This window comes from Ischnura elegans, chromosome 3, assembly GCF_921293095.1.
Source record: "Ischnura elegans chromosome 3, ioIscEleg1.1, whole genome shotgun sequence".
NCBI classification, from domain to species: domain Eukaryota; kingdom Metazoa; phylum Arthropoda; class Insecta; order Odonata; family Coenagrionidae; genus Ischnura; species Ischnura elegans.
Genome location: NC_060248.1, coordinates 47,829,769 through 47,840,117, shown reverse-complemented (window position 1 = coordinate 47,840,117; position 10,349 = coordinate 47,829,769).

The window sequence follows — 10,349 nt, the reverse complement described above, 5'->3', positions numbered from 1 at the left end:
TTTCTTCCCTTGACAAAATTTTCTCTTCCTATTTTCTCATTCATTTTTCCTACGTAGTAGACAAATAACTATTTCGTTTCTTACTACTTTATCATTTTATTGTCCTTTAAAAATTTCCTCTTCATTTTATTTTCACGGATAATATCGGTTAATCATATCATTTTTATAAAAAGTACCTTGATATACTAACTAAATATTTACGTTAATATTTATCCTAAATTCATTAATATAAATGGATGTGATGATAAGAATAACTAATTATTTAATGCACACTTTAAAATATTTAGTATAGACGAGAAAACAACCAAAATGAAGCACAACTTTACCTTAGTTTTTTCTCGCTTTGATTTCTATCTCCGCACAGAATTATTCGGCTTTCTGTTTTAAATTCTTATAAAGGAATCATGTATTTGACTTCTCGACGATCACAAAACTGTGTTTAGTAATTATAAACGAAGAGACCATCTGCAACCATAGTCAGATTAAAGAGGCAGAGATTGTTATCTGGAAGCAATAATTCTCCTTTTTAAAATAAAAATCAAAGGCTGTCCACAAGAATAAAAAACATATGATGATATGAATAAAGGAAACTAAAGGCTCACCATCCGAATTATACTCTCGACATTCGGACATCATCCTCTTCCACATCCACCTGCCCTATTTTTCTCAGCAAACCATGACTTCCTCGACTTTTTAATTTTTTTTACCAAAATATGTACGGATATTTTATGCCTTTCCATCTCGACTCAAATAATCGACGAAAACACCTCTTATACACTCTCTTTTCAACTCGGCAAAAATATTATCCCCCCCACGAATCCACTCTCTCTTTTTTGCTTGTATGCGTGCTCGTTTTTGTGGAGTTCCCACACTTCCACGCGGGTCCTTATTTTAATTAGCACTCTGAATGAATGTTTTGGTCTCGGGTGGGGGAAAGCAGGAGTGTAGGGGGGGGGGGGTAAAAGGAGTGTCAGGTCGGGGCAACACACATGATCAGGGGGGTGGTGGAGTAAAAACCCCTGCTAAAAAAAAGGAAGGGGTGGTGAGAAGCTCGGAGGAGGATCCAGAGAGGAAAGGATGAGAATGTTGTGGGGTGAGAGGTTAGATTCGGTTGAGTGGGTAACGTCACTGGTGGTGGGGCAAGTTGGCAGAGTTTGTAGCAGCAGGAGTGGGAGAGAGAGAGAGAGAGAGAGGGACAGAGAGAGAGAGGATGTAAAGATTAATCCTGTGGATGTGATAGAAGGGGGAACTGGGATACAGCATCCCCGGGTAGGTCCTCCACACACACAATCCAGCCCTTCCCTTTTCGCCATAAGCCTCCTTGATCCCGGCGCATACACATATACACGCCCACACGCTCTCTATATCTCTCTCTGTGTCGTGTCCCCTGCTCTCTCAGCACTACCCCTGGATGCTCTTTCCTGTCCCACACTACTCCCCTCTCTCCCCCTGATAATTTCGCCCGTGCGCGGATGGTCTCCTCCTTGGGGCCCTATCTCTTTCACTCCGCCCCGGCCCCGTTTGATTCCAAATCCTCCCCTCCTCCTTCCCTCGGCAAACCAGTCCCATGGCCCATTGCACCTTCGCTTTCCCGCCGACGCGCACCAACCCCTCCCGATCCCCCCATTTGCGTCTCTTTATTCGCCTCCTTGAACATCACCTTGCCCCTCTCCCCAAATTACACTCGATTTACTTCCATTTCTCAATCACTTAGCCTCAAGTGCGGCCGGAAAACGATGGAGAGGGAAGAGTTTCATTAAGATTAGATGACTGGAAATGATTTTCTCCAATAATTTGTACAATTTTTAATTTTTATATGAAGGCTGTGATATACTTCTGGCTATGCATGATGGTTTTTTGGGAGTTAACACCCCAGAACCGAAACATATTAGTCTTTACGACGAGATCTTACACAGTTTTTCGTACTCAGTGTTCGGTTTTAATCTATGTTTTAACGAAGAATCTTTTTATCATGGATAGTTGCTTGAAAGATATTGTGGTTTTTTACTAAAATTAATCCTTTCATTTTACACTATTTTTTACAGCTCCCTTTGGAGGGTAGTGATCATGATGTGAAGATTCTTTCAATCCCCTGAGAATATAATCGCTCTAGTATTTCTTTGTCAACAGTGAGGTCGGAGGAGTGGGACTGCAGAGTACGCGATCCGCCAAAGGCGATTGGCTTCTTTGAATTGTTTGCTAAGTTGGCTAAGCAAGTCATAAAATAAGTTATTTATATTATGCCTCTCAGCGATCGAGGCGTAATGCTTACATTCCAATTATTTTCTGCAAGAAAGAAACGCAATCTAGACTAATCTGCCTTCTAAATAATTCCGGAAAGGATAATGTTTCAATGAGTTGCGTGATATGCCTGGAATTGATTAAGGTTGGATTCAAAGGAATGTAGCGAGTAAGATCTGTTAAATATAGGCATTTAAGTTCAAATTAAGCTTGAATTTAAGGTCCTTAACAGTTCGCATAAATTCATATCTTACGCAAATCCCCAATTTTAATTCTGATAAAGTTTGTTTCGCAGCCAAAAGTGGATGGCAAAACATCGATTGAGAAATTCAACAATAACTTTAATCACCCAGAATTTAATCTTCCTGTAACTTACGAAATTTTCTACGCTTTTAATAATAGATATTTCTTGTTTTAATAATTCCGGCGTTTAGACGCTTTCAACAAAAAATGCACCCTAACTACCGAATTATTTTTACCTTCGTCTTTTTTTTTCAGCCGAATTGACGTTTTATATCATATTGTTATCGGCATTCAACACATTTAAAGAAAAAAACATTTTCAAATCAGTAAGTTTGTATTATTACCGGTATTTAACACATTGATAGAAAAACTGTATTCAAACCATCAAGTTTACCTGTAGGTAATGATGAGTTCGAGGAGCAAAATGACCTCAGTTATCGATGCATCTCATGAATTAAAATCGTAATTCCTATTCCCTGCCTTGATTTCTTACACACCAATCACTCCCGCATGTGCTCTTCCCTCTCCCCTCCCTTATTCCCCTCCCCCACCTCTCGAACAACCCCTTTCACTCACACCCTCCCTTCATCCCCTTTTAATCCACCACCCTCCTTCCCCCCCATCCCATCGTACCACTCTCCTTTCCGCAGCGACGCTTCCAGCATAATGACATGACAACTACATTTCCTCCCCACACCACCCTACAGAGTGCGAGGGGGGATGGGAAGGCGGCTCAAACATGGCCACCGCACGCACCCCGTGTGAGTGAGTGCATTTACATCAAACTCGTCTCTCTCTCTCTCTCTCTCTCTCTCTATCTCGAGGGAGAGAATTAATGCTTTTGCCTCCGCGTGTGAGGTGGCGCCCCTTGCGATGACTCGACGACGCGGTGGTGGTGGTGATGATGATGGAATGACGAGATGGGAGGGTTTAAAAGGAGAGGAATAATGGGTGTCCCTCGCAAGAAAGTTTCGGATGCCGCTTGGAGTTTGAAACAAGCGACGCTCTCGCGTTTGAATCCTCTCTTTTGCGGATTCCGCGGTCGCCTTGGATTCGCTTGCCGTTTCATTTGCGCCGCGCATTTGCGCAGTTATTTGCATAGCTCTCGGGAGAAGAAATAGAGGGAGGCCACGGTTATGAGTTGCGTAAGCTAAGAGGGAAGAAAGCGGTAATTTTTTTTTAAAAATAGACCGAGATGGTTGTGTGCTGATGGTTGAAAACATGTTTTAGCTTGGTATTGGGTGTATATGATAGCTATTTAAACTTATGTTGACTTAAATTTCTCTCTTTCCAGGGAGATTCTCGAGTTCATTTTCATTTGAAAGTTGTTTGCTTAAATTGACTTCGTAGGGAATTAATTAGATGATGAATTTGAAACTCAAGTGAGTATGGTCATATTCATTGTCATTTTTTGTTAAAATGTTACTTAAATGATAAATAATTTGTATTTGAGAAGCCTTTAGCATATTGTTTTATTCTTTCTATGGTTACTTCCTCCGACCTTCCGGCATAATTATTATCTCAATTTTTACGTATTATGCGCATGAGAGCCTTTGAAGACGTGTTGATAGAACTTCTAGCCATTAAAATTTTTACTAATCTGATTGTTGAAGACATTCAATCTTTGTACTGACTATTTTCAAAATTGTTAAATTTTATTTTGACTTTATTTCCTCTTCTTATGATGGATTTAGCTTTAATTTTCTTCAGTGAGAATAAGACGACACATTTGACAGTCAAGTAAGCATAGCAATATGGAATAATTTATGAGTAATAGATTATCCTATTAGAACATGGACCAGGTAAACAATTAGCTACACATCTCATTGATAATACCATTTCCGGTAAATTTGGGTAATGGGAATGGCAATCGATCTGTATTCTTTTTAAATTCCCACAATGCTGTTAAATTTTAATTGAGAAAGATGAAAGGCTGACTAACTTTATCAATTCCTATGGTTTAATGGAAATTATTCACTATAAGAGATCCTCAAATGAGACTAATTTAAACTCCCCTTTCCATTTAGGAGTAAATTTTTCCTATACGCAAGATATACATATTGCATGTAGGAAAGAAATAAGCTCTAATAAACCGTAAGTCGAAGAATTCGGATTAGGTATTATGAATTTTTCTGCATAAATTCATCGGAAAAATAGGTATTGCCATCATCTTGTCAATACATCTCGTTCGTATGCTATTCGTTTGGTCGTAAGCATTTTTTCTGTACTCTGATTGGACGTGGAAGAAAATATGCTCCGTTCTGATTGACGGCGCAGTCATTTTCTCTCTTTTTATCTCGGGACTGATTGATTTCTGAGGGCTATGATTTTTAACCCTCCGTACACATTCCATCTCTACCGCATGGAGAAGTGGAAACGGCGAAAACTGTTTCCCCTCGTTTTTTCCGTTTTTTTTTTTCATTCCCCCTCCCTCTCTTCCTTCCCTGCCCATCGGATCTTCTTTCACTGCTGTCTCTTGCACGGGGGCACCAAAACACAAAACCCGTCGGTAATTTCGCACTTGTTCTCCTGTAGGTAGGAACAAACTCGCGCAGAACGGAGTGGTTTCGAAATCACGTAAAATGAAATAATAAAACGTGAAATTTATATGTACGTATATATTTAGGTTTCCTGGACTGATTGGCAGTCGAGTACTCGTCGTGGGGCAAACAGGTATGAGTGAAGAGAAAAAAAGAATTATAGAGGGGGGAGTTTTTCGTAAATGCGGATTGGGAGGTGGGGAATGGAATGGGTGGATTGTTGGGTGGGTGAAGGGGTGTACGTAAAAAGGCTTGGGAGGCTGTATGTAGGGGTAGGGGTGCGCTGACGAGTTGGGGGAGGGGAGGGGGTGGGCTTTTGTCTGAGTCTGGCAGGAATCCGCTTGACAGAGCCGCACCTGTCATCCGACATGAGCTCTCGCAAATGTGCCTTCCTCTCTGTGCCTCTACCCCTTCAGTCAAACCCCGACACTGTCACCTCCCATTCCCCGCTTCCCCCCCCCGTCCCCATCTCCCGTGTGTCAATCCCTCATCCCTATTCCCTCTCTCTCACATACTCCTCCGTTTCCTCATCCTATTTCCCCTTCCTCTAGATGCACACATGCCCGCTATAGGAGTGGGGGTTCATACACATTCAATTTGTGGACGGAATAATTATTAATTAATTAAAATCTACATACATCTACATCTAACAGATGACTTGTTGAAAATTAAATTGATATCATTTCCATCGGACTAGGGTTTGGTAATCTAACAATAAGTATCGTTTGAAAAATTCGTACCGTCCAAGCATCAATGTCGAAAAATTTGCGCATGACCGGAGATAACATTAGTAGAAATAAAGCCGTAAAAATTATATAAACTTCGTGCGAAGTCTTTCATGATTACATTAATGTGAAAAAATGTTGTCTCCTAAGAATCTCTCCCATGAAATGCAGGCAAATTTCATGTTTTCTGTGCTAATTGGTTTTAATTGAATGGAGTAAAAATTCGAGAGTGGGTTAATCAGGGAAGGAGAAAAAATATCTGTGCGCAAAATAATTACAAATTACATGGAAATTTGTCTCAAAGAAGCTCATCATGTAAATGTAAAGTTTGAAATTAAGCCTATTTGAAATAAACTATCAACGAAGAAATCAAATTGCCCTCAAATTTCCATTCGAGTTATTATGTAAATTTGTCTATTGCCCAAAAGTACCTGATGACGATTGTGTAACAATCGAAACACGTTTTGTAAGCTATTTAAATAAAATTAGTGGGCAATACGACACCTTCGTTGATTATTTGATATGTTGTTCGACGACTACTCTCCGAAAAAATATGGATCTATTTTAAATTTCCGGGTAACTCTATATTTTGGTAAGCTACACTCACCGAATCCATTGCCTCTAGCAGATACCTCAATAATCAGGTATTTAGAGAAATTCCTTACGTTAGTTGAAGTTGGTTCTGAAAAGGTGCGTGAAAAATTATGAACCCGATTTTGGTTTACCTTCCCTTCAATGATTCTAACTTGTTAGCAAATTCTTCCAAGTAAATACTCTGAAAATTTTCTTCTAGCAACTTCGTATAGGTGTCATCTCTGCCCGAAATATTGCTCAACACTTCCTCATTTTTGGCTCTATCACGCCATTTGACCGTTTTAATGTATGCGTACCCTAACTCAGAATTCTGTTAGAATTCATAATGGATTTTATTGTAGATGAATAATACCATCAATGTTTGCCATACATAATCATAATAATTACAAAAAATACGATCAATGTTTATTGCTCCGAGCATACTCCACGAAGTCAGAAGTGGCCCAGGAAAACGAACTGGCCCCGCGAAAATAAATATGTGTCATTCCCCCGACTGAGGCTTAATGTAGGGTGAGCTCTACCCTAACTTATTAAAACAAACTTTCGGGATGAATCACTGAGTTATCTAGTTTATAATTCACCCTCACGTCTGCCTGCCTTACTCCTCTTCTCCCCGTTGTATTTTATTTATTTTTTTATTTGCAATTTACCTAAAACAGTACATGAGACTTTTTACACAAATGTATGTTACATTCATCTTTCTTTCGGCCTAACACACGCTTCAATCCCTCTTGAACCGCCCCTCTAGCATATCACGGACTGGGATGGACGTGGTGTGGTAGGGAGGAGAGGAAAGCGGTTGCCGCAGTGTTATTGTGGGAGAGGGGAAGAGAGAGAGAGTTTTTGAAACGAACCTTCGATTATGGGTTAGTCACAGGTGTATTTTGGGGCGGGCCGTCGAAGGCATTCAATTTGGCACATGTTAAAAGCAGGATTTTCCTTTGTTGAAATCCTCGAACCGATGATTTATTTCCCTCTTGCGCCCGCTTGTGTGTGAGTACGCGTTTTATTTCGCTCTCCCTGAGCTCTTTTCTTTTCGCGATTTGATTTGGGAGTGACACTCCCAATGTTTCACATTTAATGCCTCTCGTCATGTGAGGATTTCAGACGCAAAGCCTTTTTGCGTCATTCCGTTTTCGAGATTCATCTCTCCCGGGGTTGCCTATTGTTTCGTTTATCGATTGTGTGTTGCGGTGGTGGTCATTTTGTGTTGGTTATTCATAATTTACGAAACAAATCCTCTCTTAATCGTGACGCTTATTTGTCGAGTGCGACACAAAATATTGACAGCAAGCCCTGAAGTTATGAAAACGATTGCGAAAAAGTCAAAGTTAACGCGAGTAGCTGAAGAATTTCCCTAATTATCCCTTTGATAAGGTGTTTCTTCGAGAGCATTGATTTTGTCACTTTAACTTTCATTCGAAATTCTAGTTTTGTTCAAAAAGTGAGTTCAAAATTTCGAGTTACCTAGCAACTTCAAATTTACCTGAATGATTGGATTTTGATTTAATATTCGCGCGGCAATCATTTTCCGTAGATATATTCATTAATGGATAAATATACGGTATTATTTATAAATTTACACACCGTTCCCATTTCATTCTAATTGTGAATTAAAAATTACATGGCGGATCAGGATACTGAACTTTGTTTTTATCCTACTACAAGCATAAAAAATATGTTTCTTATCATAGCCAGCGCTGCATGAATGTTGCATGAATTTTTATATTTTTTATCGAAAAATGCATTATTCCGTATCTAAATCTTTGCAAGATAACTATAGGTACACTTATTTCCGGTAGCACTTTATATTATGCATGATACCTTACATATATTTTTACGATCTTACATGGGGGCGTTAAATAGCCGTACCTTTGGTGTCTTTTGCATATCGCTGGCTAACACCAATTCATTCTATCCTTCCGCAGTTTAAATAATCCTTCATTTTAAAATATTGATGGTGTTTTTGCTTAAGAATGCCGGTGGCCAAAAGCAAGAACACGAAGAATGAGTAGAGGCGTTAATTTTTTTCCAATAATCGTACCCTTGTTCTGCCGTTTCCTTCAACAACTCTCTTCCTGTTTAATCGCGTTCTTGTTTCTTCACTTCCACCTGTGTAATGGAAAAAGAACTTGTGCTCCCTCCTCCCCCTGATCCTTAGTTCATTACTATTCATCTACATTATTAGCACTTGTAAATAATATAATTGTTCATTTTTTCTCAGAATTCTTCATTCTTGTTACCATAAGACCTAATAAGGGGAGTTTATGTGATAGCTAATGGGAGAAAGAATGGAATAAACCAGCAACCAGTCTGGCATTGAAAACTTGGTTATCCTTGATTCATATCTTAGTTGAAAAATCTTTGATAAAAACTGGGAAAATTTTGAAAATGAAATGCTTCGTAACTAGGCGCACTTTCATATTCCTTCCTGGGTAACGCTGTAGATTCTGGGCGTATTCATTTCGAAATCTGCGTAGTATTTAACATAGTTATTATATACCAATAGTAAGGGACGAAGCGGTTGTGAAGAAAAGGTGAAGGACAGATGTGAAGCCTCCCCTCCAGTCTAGTCTCTATTGAACGAAATAAAGACCTGATGGCAGGAAAAATCATAGAGGTACTCAAAATTTCGGATCCCGTCATTTCATCAAATATGTAACTCACTTTAATTCCACGTCGCTATTGGGGTTGATATAAAAAATTTATCTTGAAAGTTATTTGAGTCTGTACTCCTTCGGATGAAAACAGTATCAGCTCTCCTGCTCGCATATTAGTCAAAGTGCATTGTGTAGGGTGCCCTAAAAATTTCAGGTTCCAGAAAAGTTAAATTACCTTGACTGACTTTTTATGATAGCCTTGTTTCAGTTTTCAAATCTATACAAGGACTATGGACAATAATAACTAACATCCTTTCACTAAAATTTCAGCCATTTTGCTATGTCAGAATGAATATCTATGTGATAATGCTTACGGAAGCATTCAACGATATTTGTGGTCCGGTGAAACATCACTGTTCCACAGGAGAATTTTACAGCGGTGTTATAGCATTGAAATGAATCTTTTAGAGAAGTCAACAATACTTTGAATTCCTTAGAGACACCCAAGCCTTGGAGTTTGGAGAAAGGGTATAGCACTCCAGCGTTCGCAGTATGCAATGTTTTTGTTATTTACAGCGTTTGGCTATTGATTGATCGGATTCGAATTCAATTTCTGAGGGAATCCTTTAGTAACCCCAAAAATACTCCCAATTTTATCTTATTTCCAAACCACCGAATACAGCACTCATTGGCCATTTTATATCGGGTTATTCAACACTTTCATCAATTGCACGTAACGGACAACCATTCTCTGGATAGGGGAAAATTACCCGGGTGGGACTCGAACCCGCGACCTCTTATTTGGCAGGCGAGGACTTTCCCCGCAGCAACCGAGGCCGGCATAAGATGTGTGTGCCACATTAATGACCCACGACTTAAGTCGATTATTTTGTACGACAGGGAGGACATTGCAGAAAATACCGTTTGAATTTTGAAAGCGAATATGAATACCGATGCGAATATTCCTAAGGAATTAGTCCTCCTGACCTGGATGTGTGGAATTCACGTGCTTGTAGTAAGATTTCACTTTTTCCCGGCGTGTGATGGCGGTGAATTCTTCTCGGGTTTCCATCCGGGTGAGCTCCATCTCCATCGCTGCCGACGTTTCGATAGAATCCTTTTCTATCGTCATCAGGGCCGATGATGCCAGTAGGAAAGCGCACTCTTTCTCCGCCAATCAGAACGACCCTACATAACGACCGAGGATATATAAACCTGGCACTTTCCTGCTGGCATCATCGGCCCTGATGACGATAGAAAAGGATTCTATCGAAACGTCGGCAGCGATGGAGATGGAGCTCACCCGGATGGAAACCCGAGAAGAATTCACCGCCACGTGCTTGTAGGTTGGGCAAGGTGAGGGCTCAACCAACCATTTCACGAATCAATCTTCGGACCGTAGTGCA